This window comes from Polyodon spathula, unplaced genomic scaffold, assembly GCF_017654505.1.
Source record: "Polyodon spathula isolate WHYD16114869_AA unplaced genomic scaffold, ASM1765450v1 scaffolds_3021, whole genome shotgun sequence".
In the NCBI taxonomy this organism is placed as follows: Eukaryota; Metazoa; Chordata; class Actinopteri; order Acipenseriformes; family Polyodontidae; genus Polyodon; species Polyodon spathula.
Window position 1 is genome coordinate 47,603 of NW_024474485.1, and position 19,085 is coordinate 66,687.

At 44.9% G+C, this 19,085-nt stretch overlaps 7 non-coding genes and 2 pseudogenes across 7 annotated transcripts; all 9 read left to right on the top strand.

Moving 5' to 3' along the window:
• Positions 1 to 3,759: 3,759 nt before the first annotated feature.
• Positions 3,760 to 3,940, top strand: LOC121311211 (annotated as a pseudogene).
• Positions 3,941 to 4,428: 488 nt separating this feature from the next.
• LOC121311171 lies at positions 4,429 to 4,546 on the top strand. Its single transcript, XR_005949126.1, has one exon. It is a non-coding gene; the product is annotated as a U5 spliceosomal RNA (small nuclear RNA).
• Positions 4,547 to 6,879: 2,333 nt separating this feature from the next.
• On the top strand, positions 6,880 to 7,073 carry LOC121311223. Its single transcript, XR_005949168.1, has one exon. It is a non-coding gene; the product is annotated as a U2 spliceosomal RNA (small nuclear RNA).
• Positions 7,074 to 7,513: 440 nt separating this feature from the next.
• Positions 7,514 to 7,631, top strand: LOC121311172. The gene has a single exon (XR_005949127.1). It is a non-coding gene; the product is annotated as a U5 spliceosomal RNA (small nuclear RNA).
• A 2,312-nt stretch (positions 7,632 to 9,943) lies between these two features.
• On the top strand, positions 9,944 to 10,135 carry LOC121311221. The gene has a single exon (XR_005949166.1). It is a non-coding gene; the product is annotated as a U2 spliceosomal RNA (small nuclear RNA).
• Positions 10,136 to 10,571: 436 nt separating this feature from the next.
• Positions 10,572 to 10,689, top strand: LOC121311175. The gene has a single exon (XR_005949129.1). It is a non-coding gene; the product is annotated as a U5 spliceosomal RNA (small nuclear RNA).
• A 5,102-nt stretch (positions 10,690 to 15,791) lies between these two features.
• Positions 15,792 to 15,981, top strand: LOC121311220. Its single transcript, XR_005949165.1, has one exon. It is a non-coding gene; the product is annotated as a U2 spliceosomal RNA (small nuclear RNA).
• A 456-nt stretch (positions 15,982 to 16,437) lies between these two features.
• Positions 16,438 to 16,555, top strand: LOC121311176. Its single transcript, XR_005949130.1, has one exon. It is a non-coding gene; the product is annotated as a U5 spliceosomal RNA (small nuclear RNA).
• A 2,108-nt stretch (positions 16,556 to 18,663) lies between these two features.
• On the top strand, positions 18,664 to 18,883 carry LOC121311228 (annotated as a pseudogene).
• The last annotated feature ends 202 nt before the right edge of the window (positions 18,884 to 19,085 follow it).

Genomic DNA, 19,085 nt, shown 5'->3' on the forward strand with positions numbered 1-19,085 from the left:
AGGAGGCCAGAGAGAATTCGGAAGGAATGGAATGGATGGAAGCAAGGAACAAGAGAAAAGCTTCAGGTGAGAAAAAAGAGGAAGAGCCGGAGGAGAAGAAAGGGCTAAAAGGGGTGGTCACAGCTGTAACCACTTATAATAGATTCGATCCATTGGTAAGCAGTATGAAGGAGCTGGAAGAAGGAGAAGACTACTCTGTGTGCGAAGCCAACACATCTGGGCAGAAAGGATATTTGAGTCCTGGAGGGGTTGAGACATTTGCTCACACAACAGGAATGTTGTTGAGAGCAGAGGGAAGCAAGAAACAACGTGAAGAGACAGGTGAGTGAGAGAATCGCTTCTTTAAAACTACCTAATGGCATTTAAAGTACTGACAATTAATGCAAGAGGCTTGAGGGACATTGGGAAAAGAAAAACCTTTTTGTTTTCATTGGCGACTGTGAACTTTGATGTAGCATTCCTCCAAGAATGCCATTTAAAAGATAATGGAGATATAAAGACGTTTTCAAAAGAATGGAAAGAAGGACCTTCATGTTGGAGCATTGGGCATGTGCACGCTGATGGGGTGGGGATACTATTTAAGGGAAGGGGTTTTGTTATTGAGAGCTCATGTTCTGTTAATCCTGGAAGAGTGTTGTGTGTGGATGTAAATTGGAACGGGGTGAGGTTTCGTTGTATAAATGTGTATGCACCTAGTAAGAGGGGGGCTAGATTGGAGTTTTTTAAGTGTTTGCCTTCACTTTTAAATACTAGTAGGGTGGTGGTGATGGGTGGAGACTTTAATGTGTCTTTAGATAAATTGGAGAGTGAGGAACAAGGTGCTAGGGATTTTTCGGCCACGTGGATTAAAAAAATGTGTACTGATTTTTCTTTTTATGACTCTTATAGAGAAATGAATAAACAGGATGGGGGGTTTACATGGAGGAACTCTAGAGGGGATCAATCAAGGATTGATTATTTTTTTCTACCAGTGGGGGTTACAATCCAAGATTTTAAAATTTTTCCATGTTGGGGCTCGGATCACGAAATGCTGGTAGTCAGTATAAAGGTGGAGGTTCCAGAGAGAGGGACGGGGTTTTGGAAACTTAATGTAAGAGTTCTGGAGGATGAGGAATTTCAGGCTAGGTTCCAGGAAATGTATAAAGGGTGGCAGAATTTAAAAAGGGGGTACAACTCTATGGTAGGGTGGTGGGAAGATGTAAAAAAGAAAGTTAATACATTTTGTCAGAAATATTGCAGGTGGCAGAGGAGGAGGGAGAGAGATAAAATAAATGGTTACAATTATAAATTACAAGGATTGTTCTCTAAAATGAATAATGGAGAAGAGATAGACTGGGGAGAGGTTAAGAGGTTAAAAGGAGCAATGGGGGATTATTTTGAGCAGAAAGCCCAGGAGTTTGCTTTCTTGGCTAAAATAAATGAGAAAGAAAGTGATGAAAAGGTAACCAAATTTTTTTTTCAATCAGTAAAGCAAAAACAAACTAAAAGTGTAGTAATTGGGCTTAAAACAGAAAAAGGGGAGGTTGGTGGGAAGGAGGAAATGTTAAGGCATGCCAGGCGGTTTTATCAGGATCTCTTTGCTGAAAGGGAAGTGTCTCAACAGGAGGTAGATGTGTTGTTGAAGAGTATTGAGAATAAATTAACTAGTGAAGAGCAGGATCAATTGGAGGAGGAGGTAACGGAGGCTGAGGCAAAGGCAGCACTAGATTCAATGAAAGGAAATAAAACGCCAGGGTGTGATGGGTTGCCCAAAGAATTCTTTGTGTGTTTTTGGGATTTGCTAAAGAAGGATTTGGTGGAGGTATATAGGGAGATTTTTGAAGAGGGAATAATGCCTGAGTCAATGAGGAAAGGGGTAATAAGCCTTATATTCAAGAAAGGGGATAGAACTGAGCTAGAGAACTGGAGGCCAATAACATTGCTCTCAGTGGATTATAAAATATTAAGTAAAATATTAACAAATAGGCTAAAAAGAGTAATGCCATCAATAGTGAATATAGACCAGACATGTGGAGTGAAGGGGAGGTCTAGTTGTCTAAATCTAATTTTAATAAGGGACATTTTGACTTGGGTTAAAGAACGAGACTTACCTCTATGCCTATTAAATTTAGATCAGGAGAAAGCATTTGATAGGGTGAATCACGCATTTTTGTTAAATTTGTTGAAGAAATTTAATTTTGGGCCAGTTTTTATAAAGTGGATCCAGATATTGTATAAAGAGGTGTTTAGTTTGGTAAATATAAATGGGTTTTTTTCTGAACCAGTTAGACAGTTTGGAGGGGTGAGGCAGGGTTGCCCTCTGTCTCCTTTGCTTTATGTAATTTTTATCGAACCTTTAGCGGAATTAATCAGAAAGGATAAAGACATTAAAGGGGTCCATATACCAGGAGGGGCGGGGGATACAGTTAAAATCACTCAATATGCAGATGACATGACATTATTTGTGTCAACAGATAAAGGTTTGGACAGGATAGTAGAGCTGTTGCAGGGGTTCAGTCGTGCAACAGGATCAAAGATTAACATGGGGAAGTCATCGATAATGTATTGTGGAAGGTGGGCTGACAGGAATGATGTAAGACATGGCTTTACCTGGTGCAAAGATGGGATGAAAATTTTAGGTCTTAAGTTTTACAAAGAAGAATGTGCTAAAAGAAACTGGGTGGAGAAAATTGAGAGGGTTAAAACACAATTGGATATATGGAGGGTTAGGAGATTAACTATAACAGGGAAGGTGGTTGTTATCAAAGCAGATCTACTGCCAGGTTTGAATTATATGGCTTATATCTTTCCTATGCCGACAAAATGTAAATTATTACTGACAAAGGTGGTGTTTTCTTTTATATGGGGGGGTCGGTATGAATCGGTTAAAAGAGAACAGATGTATATGCCAGTACCACAAGGGGGCAGAGATGTTCCATGTATCCCATTAAAGTTAGAGGTTTTGTATGTCCACAATACTTGTAAAATGATTATTGAAGAGAAAGATCACAAAGCTTGTTTTTTTATAAAGTTTTGGTTTTCCTTTGTGTTAAGATCCATAGTAAATATTAGGAATGTCGTACCCAGGGCAGATAAGAGGCCGTGGCATTATGAAAGAGCTGCTCTGTTTTTAAAAACACATCCAGAAATTCTGAAAAAGGAAGTGGTGTTAAATCATAAAGGGATGTACACATGTCTTAGGGATAAAATGATAAACAAAAGGGCAGAGGTACAGGTAAATAGTGAAATCAATTGGAAACAGCTACAACCAAAGTATTTGGATAACTCAACAAAGGATTTAAATTGGTTGGCGGCATTGAATAGATTACCTGTAAAAGATACATTATACAGACATGGGTGTGCGAGGGATTCATTGTGTCCAAGGAAATGTGGGGTAGGAGAAACGGTGAGGCACGCGTTATGGAGCTGCCAGGTTGTGACTAAGTTCTGGAGGCGGGTGAGGATGAGGATTATGAAAGGAGTCATTGAGGATAATGTCTTGTCATCTGATTGCATTCTGTATGGTGGAGGTTTGAATAAATTGAAACAGAGAGAATATGAGGTGGTGTGGACCATAGTTAGTATGGGAAAAGAATATGTATGGAATACAAGATGCAAACAAATCAGGAAGATCAAGGATGTTTTGACAGCTAAAGAGATGTATTATGCATTTGTGGCACAAATTAAAGGTATGCTTAGAATGTATGGGTTTGTGCATGGGGAAAAGAAATGTAAAGAAACATGGGGATCAGTGATGAAAAATGTCATGTAAACCACTGAATAAAATTTAATATCAAAAATCAAAATCTGTTCTTATCAGTTTAATATCTGATACGTCCCCCATAGGGGGACCGTCTATATTAAATGGATTTTTGGAAGCGGGAGATGGAAGCGGGGCTTGCTCCGTCCACTCCACGCATCGACCCGGTATTGCAGTACCTCCGGGAACGGTGCCCATTTCTCAGAAAGGTCAAAAGAGAGAGAGAGAGAGAGAGAGAGAGAGAGAGAGAGAGAGAGAGAGGAGAGAGAGAGAGAGAGAGAGAGAGAGAGAGGAGGAGAGGAGGAGAGAGAGGCGAGAGAGAGAGAGAGGAGAGAGGCGAGGAGAGAGAGAGGAGAGAGAGAGAGCGAGAGGCCCCACCATTCACCCCCCTCCCCACCTCCCCTTTCCTGGGACGCGCGTTTTCCCGCTCTTTTTTTCGTTTTTTTTTTTTTTTTTTTTTTTTTTTTTTTTCATATTTCATATTCAGGCAGGCCTAACGCAGCAGGCCAGTGTAGCAGGCCAGTGTAGCAGCAGCAGCAAAGCGCCCTTTCGCCGGGGCGGAACGGCAGATGCGTTTTGGGAGGAGTTCCCTGTTTTTGTTTTGCGTGCGTGGCCTCGCTGCCGCTTGGCAGAGGGGAGGGCCTTTGGGCCTTTGGGCCGGCCGGAAGGGCTCGGCCACCAGCAAAGGCACGCTCCGGCTTCTCTACAGCTCGAATGAACCTTTCGCCTTTTACTAAAGATTTCCGTGGAGAGGAGCATTTACGAGTTCGATCCAATTTTTGGACAGCCCTTCCCCTCAGGGAGGGGCTCCACCTGGAGTTTAAAAGCAGAACGAGCACAGAAAGGGCGGTCGCCCCCGTTGGAGCCCGGCACCTTTCCTTCCTTCCTTCCTTCCTTCCTTCCTTCCTCCCTCCCTCCGCCCGCCCGCCCGAGAAGCAAGTACCACGACTGCTGCGGCGGGCGGCCGCGCCCGGGGCGTTTGGCCAAAACCATTGTGGGCATCGCTTCTCGGCCTCTTGGCTCATTTCAAGTGTATGTGGCATGACCGCAGCATTTTGAATATTTGCTGAGAAAGAGAAGGCGCTGGGAGCTGGATGCGATGGCAACGGGAAGGAGAATGCAGAACCTGATCCGGTTTCGATGGAGTGAGGAGTTGGTGAAACAGCTGAGAACCGTGGATGTTGGAGAGTGGAAGGATACGCCAGGTGGACGTGAATTTTTCGTTAAGGAAGTGCTGCTGAAAGGACTGAAGCTGGAAGTTAAGTCTATTTTTTGTTTCCAAAATTATGATAAGTTTTTTGATTTAGCTCTATGTAGCGAAGAACTGGCTCGAAATGTGTGGGATGTTTTTCAGCAGAAGAAAAATGAAAGACCTTTTTCAATGTATATTGGAGACCCTTTGTTTGCAAGGGAAGTTCGACCTTTATTTGTTTTTATGTACAACCCATATGTTGGACAAGAGGATGTTGCACAGTACATTGGTCGGGTTTGTGATATTATTTCGGGACCTTTTAAAGTTCTTGACCCTGCAGGTATTTGGACTGGGAAATGGAAATTTTTTGTGAGGCTGAAGATTTGTAGTACAAAAGAGGGGGGTATAATACACCCTCCGGGCCAGATACAGATTGGAGGAAACAGGGGTTTTCTATCTTACCCTGGGCAACCAAGGAAATGCTTCAAGTGTGACACTGAAGGACATGAGGCGAGTGAGTGCCAAGTGGTGTTCTGCCAAAAGTGTAGGAGGAAGGGGCATGAAGCGATGGACTGCAACACCCCAAAGAGTTGTAGTATGTGTGGATCTTTCGATCATTTGTACAGAGAGTGTGGGAAGCGTGGTATGGATGGAGAGCGAGCAAATGAGAGTGGTGATGGTGCAAAGAAAGATGGGAGTGAAGAGGGAAAGAGTGGAAGTGGAGGTGGTATGGATGGTGAGGGAGCAAATGAGGGTGGTGGTGGTGCAAAGAAAGATGGGAGTGGAAAGGGAATGAGTGGAGGTGGAAGTAGCATGGATGGTGAACGAGCAAATGAGTGTGTTGATGGTGTAAAGAAAGATGGGAGTGGAAAGGGGATGAGTGGAGGGAGTAAAAGTGGTGGTGATATAAGTAAGGGATATGGGGTGGTGAGTGTGGAGAGAGGTGGAGGGGGTATGAGTGGTAAGGAAGTGAAAGGGGGTGGAGGTGTGGGTGTGGGGTGGTGGTGGGGGTGAAGGTGGTGGTGGGGCGGAAGGTACAAGTGAGTGACAAGGTACAAGAGAGTGAGGCGATGGAGGAAGCGGAGAGTGAAGTCAATAAAAAGCGGAAAAACAGAGAAGCCGGAGCCGGGAGCAGAAGCGAGGAGAGTGCCAGCGAGGGTGTAATCGGTCCGAGTTGGTCTGAAAGTGTGGAAGAAGAGGAGGAAAGGAGAATAAGAAGGCTAGATCCATGGAGAGAACTGGTACCAAGGAGTATGGAGGCACGTATAGCGGAAGAAAGGGAGGACAGTCTCATGCACGAACTTTGTAGGAGGGAGTATGTAGAGTTAAGAGCTTGGAAGGAGAGGCTGATGAAGGGGTTAATAACAGAGATAGAGCTTAGGAAATATAGAACAGAGAGGAATAGAGTATTGCTAGGTGCAAGATGGAAGGCAGAGGAGAAAATGAAGGGAAAGCTCAAGAAGTGAAAAGTTTTAAAAGAAGGATTTTTGTTTTTGTTTTGTGTTGACTATGATTTTGACTTAAGAAAGAATATGGAAAATAGAGAGTGGGAGTGGAAATAGAGAAAGATTTTTTGTTTTTGGGGGAATGTATTGTTTATTGAAATATGTTTTGTTTTGTGTTGTATGTGCATAAGAACTTTGAAAAACTGATGGTTATGTTTCTGAAGAATTGATGTATTTTGTGTTTGTGCTGGTTTTTTTTTTTGCAATGATTGATGTGTTGTGTGTTTTCTTTGTTATTATGATTATGCAAAAGTAATGAAATGATTTTTGTCTTTGTCTTTGTTTTTTTGTTTTTGAAATGTTTTTTTTTGTTTGATTTGTAATAGTTAATGAAATGATTTTGTCTTTGTTTATTGTTTGTTTTTGAATGTTTTTTGTTTCTGTGATAGATATGGTTTTTGTAAACCATAGATGTAATGGTTTTTTTGCAATGAATTAATAAAATATTTTCAAATAAAAAAAAAAAAAAAAAAAAAAAAAAATCTGTTCTTATCAGTTTAATATCTGATACGTCCCCCATAGGGGGACCGTCTATATTAAATGGATTTTTGGAAGCGGGAGATGGAAGCGGGGCTTGCTCCGTCCACTCCACGCATCGACCCGGTATTGCAGTACCTCCGGGAACGGTGCCCATTTCTCAGAAAGGTCAAAAGAGAGAGAGAGAGAGAGAGAGCGAGAGAGAGCGAGAGAGAGAGAGAGAGAGAGAGAGCGAGAGAGAGAGAGAGAGAGAGAGAGAGAGAGAGAGAGAGAGAGAGAGAGAGAGAGAGCCCACCCTCCCTCCCTCCCCACCTCCCCTTTCCTGGGACGCGCCGTTTTCCCGCTCTTTTCGTTCTTTTTTTTTTTTTTTTTTTTTTTTTTTTTTTTTTTTCATATTTCATATTCAGGCAGGCCTAACACACGCAGCAGGCCAGTGTAGCAGCAGCAGCAAAGCGCCCTTTCGCCGGGGCGGAACGGCAGATGCGTTTTGGGAGGAGTTCCCTGTTTTTGTTTTGCGTGCGTGGCCTCGCTGCCGCTTGGCAGAGGGGAGGGCCTTTGGGCCTTTGGGCCGGCCGGAAGGGCTCGGCCACCAGCAAAGGCACGCTCCGGCTTCTCTACAGCTCGAATGAACCTTTCGCCTTTTACTAAAGATTTCCGTGGAGAGGAGCATTTACGAGTTCGATCCAATTTTTGGACAGCCCTTCCCCTCAGGGAGGGGCTCCACCTGGAGTTTAAAAGCAGAACGAGCACAGAAAGGGCGGTCGCCCCCGTTGGAGCCCGGCACCTTTCCTTCCTTCCTTCCTTCCTTCCTTCCTTCCTCCCTCCCTCCGCCCGCCCGAGAAGCAAGTACCACGACTGCTGCGGCGGGCGGCCGCGCCCGGGGCGTTTGGCCAAAACCATTGTGGGCATCGCTTCTCGGCCTCTTGGCTCATTTCAAGTGTATGTGGCATGACCGCAGCATTTTGAATATTTGCTGAGAAAGAGAAGGCGCTGGGAGCTGGATGCGATGGCAACGGGAAGGAGAATGCAGAACCTGATCCGGTTTCGATGGAGTGAGGAGTTGGAGAAACAGCTGAGGACCGTGGATGTTGGAGAATGGAAGAATACGCCAGGTGGACGTGAATTTTTCGTTAAGGAAGTGCTGCTGAAAGGACTGAAGCTGGAAGTTAAGTCTATTTTTTGTTTCCAAAATTATGATAAGTTTTTTGATTTAGCTCTATGTAGCGAAGAACTGGCTCGAAATGTGTGGGATGTTTTTCAGCAGAAGAAAAATGAAAGACCTTTTTCAATGTATATTGGAGACCCTTTGTTTGCAAGGGAAGTTCGACCTTTATTTGTTTTTATGTACAACCCATATGTTGGACAAGAGGATGTTGCACAGTACGTTGGTCGGGTTTGCGATATTATTTCGGGACCTTTTAAAGTTCTTGACCCTGCAGGTATTTGGACTGGGAAATGGAAATTCTTTGTGAGGCTGAAGATTTGTAGTACAAAAGGAGGGGGGTATAATACACCCTCCGGGCCAGATACAGATTGGAGGAAACAGGGGTTTTCTATCTTACCCTGGGCAACCAAGGAAATGCTTCAAGTGTGACACTGAAGGACATGAGGCGAGTGAGTGCCAAGTGGTGTTCTGCCAAAAGTGTAGGAGGAAGGGGCATGAAGCGATGGACTGCAACACCCCAAAGAGTTGTAGTATGTGTGGATCTTTCGATCATTTGTACAGAGAGTGTGGGAAGCGTGGTATGGATGGAGAGCGAGCAAATGAGGGTGGTGATGGTGCAAAGAAAGATGGGAGTGAAGAGGGAAAGAGTGGAGGTGGAGGTAGTATGGATGGTGAGCGAGCAAATGAGGGTGGTGGTGGTGCAAAGAAAGATGGGAGTGGAAAGGGAATGAGTGGAGGTGGAAGTAGCATGGATGGTGAACGAGCAAATGAGTGTGTTGATGGTGTAAAGAAAGATGGGAGTGGAAAGGGGATGAGTGGAGGGAGTAAAAGTGGTGGTGATGTAAGTAAGGGATATGGGGTGGTGAGAGTGGAGAGAGGTGGAGGGGGTATGAGTGGTAAGGAAGTGAAAGGGGGTGGAGGTGTGGGTGAAGGTGGTGGTGGGGCGGACAAGGTGACAAGTGAGTGACAAGGTGCAAGAGAGTGAGGCGATGGAGGAAGCGGAGAGTGAAGTCAATAAAAAGCGGAAAAACAGAGAAGCCGGAGCCGGGAGCAGAAGCGAGGAGAGTGCCAGCGAGGGTGTAGCGGTCCGAGCTGGTCTGAAAGTGTGGAAGAAGAGGAGGAAAGGAGGATAAGAAGGCTAGATCCATGGAGAGAACTGGTACCAAGGAGTATGGAGGCACGTATAGCGGAAGAAAGGGAGGACAGTCTCATGCACGAACTTTGTAGGAGGGAGTATGTAGAGTTAAGAGCTTGGAAGGAGAGGCTGATGAAGGGGTTAATAACAGAGATAGAGCTTAGGAAATATAGAACAGAGAGGAATAGAGTATTGCTAGGTGCAAGATGGAAGGCAGAGGAGAAAATGAAGGGAAAGCTCAAGAAGTGAAAAGTTTTAAAAGAAGGATTTTTGTTTTTGTTTTGTGTTGACTATGATTTTGACTTAAGAAAGAATATGGAAAATAGAGAGTGGGAGTGGAAATAGAGAAAGATTTTTTGTTTTTGGGGGAATGTATTGTTTATTGAAATATGTTTTGTTTTGTGTTGTATGTGCATAAGAACTTTGAAAAACTGATGGTTATGTTTCTGAAGAATTGATGTATTTTGTGTTTGTGCTGGTTTTTTTTTTGCAATGATTGATGTGTTGTGTGTTTTCTTTGTTATTATGATTATGCAAAAGTAATGAAATGATTTTTGTCTTTGTCTTTGTTTTTTTGTTTTTGAAATGTTTTTTTTTGTTTGATTTGTAATAGTTAATGAAATGATTTTGTCTTTGTTTATTGTTTGTTTTTGAATTTTTTTTGTTTCTGTGATAGATATGGTTTTTGTAAACCATAATGTAATGGTTTTTTTTGCAATGAATTAATAAAATATTTTCAAATAAAAAAAAAAAAAAAAAAAAAAAAATCTGTTCTTATCAGTTTAATATCTGATACGTCCCCCATAGGGGGACCGTCTATATTAATTGGATTTTTGGAATCGGGAGATGGAACAGGGGCTTGCTCCGTCCACTCCACGCATCGACCCGGTATTGCAGTACCTCCGGGAACGGTGCCCATTTCTCAGAAAGGTCAAAAGAGAGAGAGAGCGAGAGAGAGAGAGAGAGAGAGAGAGAGAGAGAGAGAGAGAGAGAGAGAGAGAGAGAGAGAGAGAGAGAGAGAGAGAGAGAGAGAGAGCGAGAGCGACCCTCCCTCCCTCCCTCCCCACCCTCCCCTTTCCTGGGACGCGCCGTTTTCCCGCTCTTTTCTTTTTTTTTTTTTTTTTTTTTTTTTTTTTTTTTTTTTTTTCATATTTCATATTCAGGCAGGCCTAACACACGCAGCAGGCCAGTGTAGCAGCAGCAGCAGCAAGCGCCCTTTCGCCGGGGCGGAACGGCAGATGCGTTTTGGGAGGAGTTCCCTGTTTTTGTTTTGCGTGCGTGGCCTCGCTGCCGCTTGGCAGAGGGGAGGGCCTTTGGGCCTTTGGGCCGGCCGGAAGGGCTCGGCCACCAGCAAAGGCACGCTCCGGCTTCTCTACAGCTCGAATGAACCTTTCGCCTTTTACTAAAGATTTCCGTGGAGAGGAGCATTTACGAGTTCGATCCAATTTTTGGACAGCCCTTCCCCTCAGGGAGGGGCTCCACCTGGAGTTTAAAAGCAGAACGAGCACAGAAAGGGCGGTCGCCCCCGTTGGAGCCCGGCACCTTTCCTTCCTTCCTTCCTCCCTCCCTCCCTCCCTCCGCCCGCCCGCCCGCCCGCCCGAGAAGCAAGTACCACGACTGCTGCGGCGGGCGGCCGCGCCCGGGGCGTTTGGCCAAAACCATTGTGGGCATCGCTTCTCGGCCTCTTGGCTCAGAGCAAGTGTGTGGCATGACCGCAGTTTGCTCTATCTGAGAGAAAAAGAAGGTGATACGAAGATGGCGTTTAAATCTTCATTCAAGTCGGCACCCGGGGCTGGACTACGGAATACCGTCCGTTTCAGATGGAAAGAGGAGAACAAGGAGGATTTCCTGGATCGTGATCAGTTTGTGGAGAAGGTTTTGCTGGGACAACTGCGCTTTGTACCTGCTCAGATCTACTGCTTACAGGTGAATAACAGCCAAAGATTTTTGGACTTAACTTTTGAAAGTGGTGTTGTTTACGATACCTTTCTAAAGATTTTTGAAGAGAAAGCAGCAGAAAAGCCTTTGTCTTTTTATAGCATGGAGCCACTTTGGCACAAAGACCACAGGGTAATAACAGTGCACATGTTTAACCCATATATCAGTGACTTTGATATTGAGCTGTTCTTGTCTCGGTACTGCAAAACTGTTTCCGGGGGATTACCAGTCAGAGACAAGCATGGCATATGGACAGGCAAAAGACAGTTCCGGGTAACTCTAAAGCCTGATAAGAGCAGCTCTGATGGGTTTAAGCACCCGCCGGCCAACTTTACAATCGGGCCAAACAGGGGCTACCTGTTTTACAGCGGACAGCCCCAGTACTGCAGGAAATGTGGGATTTTTGGGCACCTGGCTGCCACTTGCAAGAACATGGTCTGTCGCAACTGCCAAGGCACAGATCATGAGACTAAGGACTGTGACAGAATTAAAAAATGCAGCATCTGTAACTCTGAGGAGCACCTGTTCAAACAGTGCCCAAAGAGGAGTGCAACCTATGCAGATGCAGTCCGAAGAGAGGAGCCGGTGGAGGAAGAATCAGCAGGTACGGGGGAGACTGTCCCAGAAACCCCACAGGAAATGGAGGAGGAGAAGGAGGGAGAGGAGGAGGTTGCAGGCGGACCCAGTCGTAGGGTGCTGGCTTCCTCCCGTGACTACAGCGAACCGCTTCCTGGGAACCAGCAGCACTGGAGCGAGATGAAGAGAGGTAGGGAGAAACGGAAAAGCGTTGACGAACCGTCAAAGAGTCAATCAGAGGCTGTCACTAAACGGAAGGTAGAGGGGATCCCGCTTTCCGTTAATCCCTATGACGCTTTGCTGGTAGAAGAGGAGGGGGAAGCTTTAGAAGAACTGTCAGAAGAGGGAGCTGTCAGAGACTGGAGTGAAGGCAGCACAGGCAGTACTGAACTGGGAGCTACTTTAGAAGAAATCCAAGAGCAAGTTCTGGCTCTTGGTAATACTATACTAGGCAAATGCTACCCAGCCAGGAGAAGGAATGTCCTCCTGAAGGTGGGCCTGGACATATGTCCGCTTTAGAAGAAAAAAAAGGGACTTGAGTTTGTTCGGTTTTCTTCCTTTTTTTCTTTCAGCTTTTGTAAATGTCTTCTTTGAATTTAATGTCTGTAAATGTCAGGGGTTTGAGAGACAAAGTGAAGAGGACAGCTGTGTTTACCTCTTTACGTTTATATGATTTTTCAGTTTGTTTTTTTCAAGAGGTACACCTTAAAGATGAGAAGGATGTAGAGGCCTTCAGTACAGAGTGGGGGGCTGGTGAATCCCGTTGGAGTGTGGGGGGGGTTCATTCTTCAGGAGTGGGTATTGTTTTTAAGGGTCAAAATGTGGGAATTGTACACACTGTTTCACCTGTACCGGGGAGGGTCTTAATGGTGGATGCTGATTGTGGGGGGACACAGTTTAGATTTATTAATATATATGCAAATCCTCTTATGTCTGCAAGGGCAGATCTGTTTGCTGAGTTAGGGGATTTGTTGGTCACTAATAGGGTGGTGGTGATGGGAGGGGACTTTAATATTAATTTGGACATAGCGCAAGATGCAGATTTTAGTTTTAAATATCTGAAATCCTTGTTAATAAATTTTGAGTTAGTTGATGCCTTTGCAAAATTAAAAATGAAGGGGGCCACTTGGAGGAATTCCAGAGGGTCTAGTAGCAGGCTGGATTATTTTTTTGTTAGTAAAAATTTTCAGTTGCAGTCTGGGTCTGTTCTCCCTATGTGGTTTTCAGATCATGACCTTATATCACTTAAAATATTAGTTAAAGCTCCCTTGTTTGGCAAAGGTTATTGGAAATTTAACAACAAAGTACTTGAAGAGAGAGAGTTCTGTGAGTCTTTTTTAGAGCACTATCAGTTTTGGGTGGGGTTGAAGCCATATTTCAGTTCAGTGGTAGAGTGGTGGGAGGAGGTGAAAAGGAGGGTGAAAGTAATGTCACAAGAGTATGGTAAAGCTAAGGCTAAAAGGGAAAGGAAGGAGATTTTCAGATTACAGCGGATTTTGGAGGGATTATACATGCTAGGTAATAGGGGACACACAGTTAATTGGGAGTATTTTGCACAGGTGAAACAGCAGTTGAAGGATATTTTTACTTTTAAAGCCACACAGTTTTTGTTCCGGAGGCAAGGAGAAGTGGTCTTTAACACTGAAGCTTGCACTCATTCTTTCTTTAGGCAAATCAGAGATAGACAGAGTAGGCAGGTAATCACTAGCCTGAGGGACAAGCAAAACAGGGAAGTATTGGACCCTGCGGAGGTACTGGAATGTGCTAGCTCCTTTTATGAAGATCTGTTTTCGGTGCGAGATGTGAGCGAGGAGGAGGGGAGCCATTTCCTTGCTCAGGTGTTGTCCCGAGTGCCAGAAGAAGTAGTAGAGGACTTAGAGAAGCCAATACTGTTAGAGGAGCTGACAGCAGCCCTGAAAGGGATGAAAAGCAGGAAGGTACCGGGATCTGATGGGCTTGGGAAAGAATTTTATTTGGCATTTTGGAAGGTGTTGGGAAAGGATGTCTTGGAGGTAGTTCAGGCTATCTTTAAACAAGGTGAACTAGGGAGATCAATGAAGGAGGGCATTGTCACTCTTTTATTTAAGAAAGGAGAGAAGTCTGATCTGCAGAACTGGAGGCCCATTACCTTATTAAATGCTGATTATAAATTAATAGCAAAGGTCCTTACAGGTAGGCTGGGGAGAGCGATGCCCCATATTGTGCACACAGACCAGACTTGTGGAGTCCCAGGCAGGTCTGCCCAGTGGAACCTGCAGTTGATTCGAGACGTGATTGGCTGGGCGGAGGACAGGAGGATACCACTGATGCTTGTTAGTTTAGATCAGCAAAAGGCTTTCGACCGGGTACATCATGGGTTTTTGTTCAGGGTTTTGCAAAATTTTGGGTTTGGTGAGCACTTTTTGAGGTGGGTGGGCATTATGTATAATGGGGTTTTCAGTAGTCTCAGAGTGAATGGGAATTTGGGGAGAGAGGTCCGACAGGAATCGGGAGTAAGGCAGGGTTGTCCGCTCTCTCCTCTCCTCTATGTCTTGTTTGTGGAGCCCTTTGCAGCGGCTCTACGGGGGGACGGGAGGGTGGGGGGGGTGGTAATCCCAGGTAGTAAGGGAGAGGTATTGAAAATCTCACAGTACGCCGATGATTCCACGTTATTTTTGGATTCCGATTTCAGTTTAAAAAGCTCTTTAGCGTTAGTTCACAGATTTGGGTTAGCTTCAGGGTCCTGTTTGAATGTAAATAAAACTTCTATGATGTATTTTGGAACCTGGAGTAACAGAGAAGATGCACAGTGTGATTTAAAACTATGTACAGAGGGTATTAAAATTCTTGGGGTCACATTTCATCGCACCCAGGCAGAGGTTAAGAATTGGGAGGAGAGGTTAGAAAAGGTGGGTAGGCAGCTAGCACTTTGGAAAAGTAGAAGACTAACCTTTATAGGTAAAGTGCTAGTAGTAAAAGCCATCGTTCTGCCTGTTTTGGTCTACCTGGCATATGTATTTCCTTTGCCTCGCAGAATGAGAAGGGGGGTCACTAGGACAGTGTTTCAGTTTATGTGGGGAGGGAGGTATGAGTATGTGAGGAGGGACATTATGTACAGACCTATAAAGGAGGGGGGGAGGGATGTGCCGCACATACCACTGAAACTAGACTGTTTATTTTTTTCAAACCTATATGTTGCTTTGGTTGGGGAAGTCTCGCACAAACGGCAGTTTTTTATCAAGTTTTGGTTTTCCTGGCCTATGCGTCATCTGGCCCCTATTTCAAACAGCGTTCCCAAGGCAGAGACCAGGCCTGCCTGGTATGAACATGCTGTAGTGTGGTCAAAGGCTAATCCAGCTTGTAAAGAAAAAGATCTATGTTTATCACATAAAATGTTGTATCGTCAGTCTGTTTCAAGCTTTTATGTACGGTTTTTTTCACTGACCCCACAAAACGCCTGGGCTGAGATCCAACCGAAAGGCTTGGATAATAGATTCAGTGATTTTAATTGGTTATGTGCACATAGCCGAGTTCCAGTGCGGGAGGTTCTACACAGGCACTCCCTGACCAGAAACCCTTTTTGTCCAAGGAACAGCTGTCTATCAGAGGAAACACAAAGGCACATGTTGTGGGAATGCCCCTTTTCTAAATCAGTGTGGGAGAGGGCGGGGGTTCTGTTTGAATTATTGGTGTCGGGTTTTGTTTTGGATTATGATTTTATTATGTATGGTGGTGGGTTGGGAAAATATTCAAAAAAGATGGGTTTTATTCTATGGTTTCTAGTAAGTTTGATAAAGTTTGAAATTTGGGGAAACAGGAACTGTTTGGTTAAAAACAACAAGTGCATGTGTCCTGATAGGTTGATGAGAGAGATTCGGGGGCAGGTAAAGAGGCGGATCCAAATAGATGTGGATAGATGGGGCTTTAATGCCGCCAAAGAAAAATGGAAGAATCTTACTGCTATACAAATATAGGATGTCTCCAATGTACTGTGTGTTTGTAAAATATGTAAATACCACTGTAACAGTATGGTTACTTAGAAGTATGTAAATATGTAAATATGTAATTATTTGATTGTAATTGTAATTGTATTGTTGTTCATTAAAAAAAAAAAAAAAAATCTGTTCTTATCAGTTTAATATCTGATACGTCCCCCATAGGGGGACCGTCTATATTAAATGGATTTTTGGAAGCGGGAGATGGAAGCGGGGCTTGCTCCGTCCACTCCACGCATCGACCCGGTATTGCAGTACCTCCGGGAACGGTGCCCATTTCTCAGAAAGGTCAAAAGAGAGAGAGAGCGAGCGAGAGAGAGAGAGAGAGAGAGAGAGAGAGAGAGAGAGAGCGAGCGAGAGAGAGAGAGAGAGAGAGAGAGAGAGAGAGAGAGAGAGAGAGAGAGAGAGAGAGAGCGAGAGAGTCCCTCCATCCCTCCCCACCTCCCCTTTCCTGGGACGCGCCGTTTTCCCGCTCTTTTCGTTCTTTTTTTTTTTTTTTTTTTTTTTTTTTTTTTTTTTTTTTTCATATTTCATATTCAGGCAGGCCTAACACACGCAGCAGGCCAGTGTAGCAGCAGCAGCAGCAAAGCGCCCTTTCGCCGGGGCGGAACGGCAGATGCGTTTTGGGAGGAGTTCCCTGTTTTTGTTTTGCGTGCGTGGCCTCGCTGCCGCTTGGCAGAGGGGAGGGCCTTTGGGCCTTTGGGCCGGCCGGAAGGGCTCGGCCACCAGCAAAGGCACGCTCCGGCTTCTCTACAGCTCGAATGAACCTTTCGCCTTTTACTAAAGATTTCCGTGGAGAGGAGCATTTACGAGTTCGATCCAATTTTTGGACAGCCCTTCCCCTCAGGGAGGGGCTCCACCTGGAGTTTAAAAGCAGAACGAGCACAGAAAGGGCGGTCGCCCCCGTTGGAGCCCGGCACCTTTCCTTCCTTCCTTCCTTCCTTCCTTCCTCCTCCTCCCTCCGCCCGCCCGCCCGCCCGAGAAGCAAGTACCACGACTGCTGCGGCGGGCGGCCGCGCCCGGGGCGTTTGGCCAAAACCATTGTGGGCATCGCTTCTCGGCCTCTTGGCTCTGATCAAGTGTGTGTGGCTTGTCCGCAGCTTATTGGTTGCTGAAGGAAGAGAAGGCGATTGGGTAGTAAGTGGAGCTATGCAATACAGCAGTAGCAAGAATACTATCCGGTTCCAGGTGAAGGATGCTGAGCAGCAGAAATGGGACCGAAAAAGATTCGTCGACGAAATCGTCTTTGGATTGTTGCAGTTAAAGTTGGAAGAGATCCTGTGCCTGCAGGATTATGGGAAGAGAGGACTTTTTGATCTCACCTTGATGAACGAGGACATCTGCTGGGAGAAGAAGGGAGTGTTTGAGCAAAGCCCTATGGAAACAGCGAGTGAGTTCTTTTTTGAACCGATTTTTACTCTGGACTGGAAAACCTTTCATGTTCGCATGAATAGTGCCCAAGTGCCAGAAGAGGAGATCCAGAGCTTTATTGAAAGGTTTTTTGTAGTGAAGCATGGGCTAGTTAAAATAATGGATTCTGCAGGCATTTGGACTAACTGGAGGAAGTTCTATGGGAGGTTCAAGATGGAGCAGAGGAGCGGAACCCATGTAGGCCTGAAACCTGTGTTCTACATCGGGCCGAATAGAGGGATTATCAGGTACGCAGGACAGCCTGATGTTTGTTACAAGTGCTCTGCAGCAGACCACTATGCTGCAGAGTGCACAGAGACTGTTTGCAGGAACTGTAACAAGGTGGGGCACATCAGTAGAGACTGTGGAGAAAAGAAAAAATGCAATCTTTGTGGGGCAATGGATCACCTGTATAAAGACTGCGAAAAGAGGTCAAGGAGCTATGCTGAAGCAGCAGCAGGAGGAGGGAAAGAGAAAAAGCAGAGCCAAGAGACAAAACAGAAGGAGAAGGAGGAGAAGCAACAACCTGGAGCTAAGAAGAGTGGAGAGCCTGACAGACAGAAAGCTAAAACTTTTGAGTCTGGAACACAAAAGAGTGTTGGGGGTGGAGCTCAGACAGAAGGAGGCGAAATGGCGGGAAAATCAAAGCCGGAACAGACAAAAGAAAGGGGAGGAGTCCTGGGAAAAAAGGAGGAGGGAGGCCTTCAGGTGTCCACTGATGAGTCCATTCCTGTTCCAATGGAGGAAGAGGGAGGAGAGGTGCAGAGGAAGAGGAAGGAGAGAGACGGGAATGAGGAGTGGGTCAGGGAGGGCCAATCGAGAAGCAGGAGTGGAGGAGAGGAAAGCGTAACAGAGGACCTGGGAAGTGAAGCAGAGTCAAGAGGGGTAAGAGGAACAGCTGGTTCGAGTCGGAGTGAGAGTGTGGAGGAAAAAGAGAAAGGGGAAACAGAGAGCCCAAGTTGGGGTGAGAGAATGGAGAAGGAGGAAGTGAAGAAAAATAAAGTGAGTGAGGCGGAGTACCGACAAAAGGAGGAGGCCATAATGAGGACTTTTTGTGGCAAGGAGTTCGCCGAACTTCTGGAGTGGAAGGAGAGGATGAAGAAGGGAAGAATAACAGAGGCGGAGTGGAACCGTTATGAGGAAGAGAGGCGGAAAGTTTTTTTTGAGGCGTTAAAGAGGGGGAACGCTAGGAAAAAATAATGTTCTTGGTTTTCTTAGGAGGTGTATTTAGAGGTGGAGGGGTTATGTAAACGGTGTATTTAGAATTAGAGATGGGTGGGTGAGTGGGATTGTGTTTAGAGGAGTATTAGTATTTTTTTTGAATATTTGCATATATGTAAATTGAAAGGGTTTTTTTTTCTTGTGCTGTTAGATTATATGTTTAGTTTCTTAGTTATTGTTTTATATGTATTAGACAGATTTTGATTGTATGTTTTAGTTTTGTAATGATAATAAGTTTGTGTTTTTGAAATGTATAAACGAATTGTTTTTTTTGTGAAGTATTATTTAGTTTTTGTAATGGATAAGGATTTGTGGTTTACAGTTTGTATTTATTGTTTGTGTTTTTTTTGAAAAGGGCAAAAATTTAATAAAAAAAAAAAAAAAAAAAAAAAAAAATCTGTTCTTATCAGTTTAATATCTGATACGTCCCCCATAGGGGGACCGTCTATATTAAATGGATTTTTGGAAGCGGGAGATGGAAGCGGGGCTTGCTCCGTCCACTCCACGCATCGACCCGGTATTGCAGTACCTCCGGGAACGGTGCCCATTTCTCAGAAAGGTCAAAAGAGAGAGAGAGAGCGAGCGAGAGAGAGAGAGAGAGAGAGAGAGAGAGAGAGAGAGAGATAGAGAGAGAGAGAGAGAGAGAGAGAGAGAGAGAGAGAGAGCGAGCCCCCACCCTCCCTCCCTCCCCACCCTCCCCTTCCTGGGACGCGCCGTTTTCCCGCTCTTTTCGTTCTTTTTTTTTTTTTTTTT